Raw genomic sequence first — 2,943 nt, 5'->3', positions numbered from 1 at the left:
ATATATATATATATATATATATATATTTTTATATATATATATATATATATATATATTTTTTTTTTTTTTTCAGATTTGTTTTTAGAAAGTTAATATAATATAAAATCAGTAACAATTCAATATGATTAAGTTCAAAACTCTCTGGCCATCTGAAGCATTGACCAAGGATAATTTTCATTATTTTTTTAAAGTTTTGTTTTAAAACATAGCACCTCATATCTATCTATACATGACTTGTTTTCTAATAAATGTATAATCATCAAAATTCCCTGATTCATCCAATTCCTCTAAAAAATGAATATTTCTATTTTTTCATTCTATTCTATACTTTTATTCTATTATTCCTAGTTAAAGTTCTCCAAGGGGAAATTTTGTTCTCATAAATAATTTTGCTGTATTGGAGAAAATGTTTATGACAATCTGACAATTTAGTTGGTAATTTAAAAAATTCAAAATCTCCTTTAGCAAAAATGAAATTCCTCCAAAGTTTAAAAAAATAGTTTAAGTGAGATAAAACAACTATTTTTTGTATCTTTATAAATAACTGCAGCAATTTTAGGTTGATATAACCCCATTAAATGAGCTTTTTGCATAGCTCTTAACTTTTTCTTTAAAAAAAGAAAGAAAGACCTGCAGATCACTGTATCTGTGTTTTCTCTCAGAAACCTCTAGTCTTCTAGAGTGAAAGGCACTCTACTGCAGGGCAGGGCGTCGCCATTTTTACAATCCATACTGGAGGTGGATGCAGAAGGTTGGTTAGTGGCAGTTTTTTAAATTTTCTTTCAAGAAATTATTCTATCTCAAAATTAAGGCTGTTAAATGTTTTCATTTATACAAATTTAATTATCTGTAACATACGTGACTCAACTTCTGTTAGTAGAGATGTTTAAACACTGTTCTTTGTTTACTTGATCGTCTATATTTTTTTTACAAATACATTTTTACAAAACATATGATTTTAAGCAAAACCTGAACCTAAGGTCTATGGATTTAAGTTCCAAAACCTAATTTAATAACTTAGATTAATCTCCTCCCCTGAGAGATAATCCTAATCATATGCTGGATGATGGACCTGAACCTAAGGTTAGCAGATTTATTATGGCTTCTTTAAATTCCTGTTGGGCTTGACTGGGAGCCAGAAGGGGCCCACGATTCCATGGGGCCTGCAGCAAAATTAGATTTTGGGGCCCTGTAGTCTAAATAATATTTAAAGCTGTGATCATCAGGTGAATCATCATCAGACACCGACTATAAACTCAGTGCAGCTCTGTTAGCGCTACTCACTGTCTCCTGTCTTTATGTCTCTTTTAATTCAGCAGTTCCCAAACAAAAAAGCACTTTAGTTCAGTCCAGGGTCCTTTTTCCAGGCCAAGGACCCCCAAACTGATGGCGAGATGGAGCGGGAACCCTCCAAATATATATATATTTTATGAAATTGTGCTATATCAAACTGGTCCTATAGTCACTCTATTACAGATGGGAATAGATGCTGGATTATTAAAGTATTTCTGATTCTNTTACTACAGTGCGTCGAATTCATGTTAATGTGGATTTAAAGACATTTCAATTAGTGCAAAAAAAATTGCTGAGAGGAATATAAAAACCAAAACTTTCACGACCCCCATGCAGTACCTCTGTGGACCCCCTAGGGGACACGGACCCCCTGTTATAGACCTCCGATTCATATTATAAGTTAGATAAATAAATAAATTTGAAATCTGCTTATTTTGTGTTACATTTATTAATTTTACAGGAGAGTCAGATTAATGTTTGTGTTTGGCACAACATTCACCTCAGGGATCACCTCACAATATAGTTGTATAAATCCAAAGCCCCACTTTAAGAAACCTTGATCTAGTTTAACTAAATATATTAAAATAAACTAGTGCCCAGTTTATTTTGATACTTTATTTATACTTTAGCTTAAGAACAAAAACAAACAAATACCTTTCATACATAATACAAAAAATAATTAGGCCTACATGTAGAAAAGAAGAAATGATTGGATTAAATTAATAATAAAATATTAACCATGTAAACAATGAAAATAAAAAATCACCTGAAAAGAAATAACATGACATGGAAATTAGAATGATGCTTGTAACTGCATTTAAAGGTTCTGTGTGAAAACATAAACCACCTTCACCTACATTTACCAAATGTACGTAAATATTTCTACAAAGTTAAGGACTTATAATTGAAAGAAATGCATGATTTTATAATGAACTTTTATTTAACTCAGTGTATTGTAACAAAAAGAGTTCCCTTCTTGTTATTGAAAGGTCCCTTTGACAAACGAAACCTCAGGTTTTTAAAGAAAATGTCCGAATATCAATTAACCTGATCGACCTGATCAGTCAATTCTAGATGAAATCAATAACTGATAACATGCCTAGTTGTAAATTGCATAAATTTGGGGAGTGGCGGCCCAGTGGTCAGGGCATAGAGCTTGGAATCCTGAGGTTGTGAGTTCAAAACTGACTTACACAGACTGCTACTCTGGCTCTCTGAGCAAGACCCTTAACAGCACCCTGCTCCCCGGGCCCCCCACCATGGCAGCCCACTGCTCCCCAAAGGGGATGGATTAAATGCAGAGGTAATTTTCTCCAATCTGAAATCAATAAAGTTCAATTATTATTAATTCTAAGTTTAATAATACTGAATATGTTTATTTACACAGTGTCAATTTACAGTACATGTTATTTTTTCAGGTATTTCTTTATAAAAAAAAAAACTCCTGTAAAAACCACTGTGCAGCTATATTATATATATATTTCTTTTATTTATTGACTGTGCAATATTCTGTGCAATATGCTAAATGTGCAATATATGTGAATAGAATAGTCATACCACTACCTCACCGTTGCTCCTTACCTACTACACTTTAACGTTAAAGTAAATCCACCTGTATATAAGCCACCCGGATTGTACATATGTCACCTC

Source organism: Cyprinodon variegatus, unplaced genomic scaffold (assembly GCF_000732505.1).
Source record: "Cyprinodon variegatus isolate N-32 unplaced genomic scaffold, C_variegatus-1.0 Scaffold81, whole genome shotgun sequence".
In the NCBI taxonomy this organism is placed as follows: domain Eukaryota; kingdom Metazoa; phylum Chordata; class Actinopteri; order Cyprinodontiformes; family Cyprinodontidae; genus Cyprinodon; species Cyprinodon variegatus.
The sequence above is the reverse complement of the archived record's forward strand: the minus strand, read 5'-3'. Positions refer to the sequence as shown.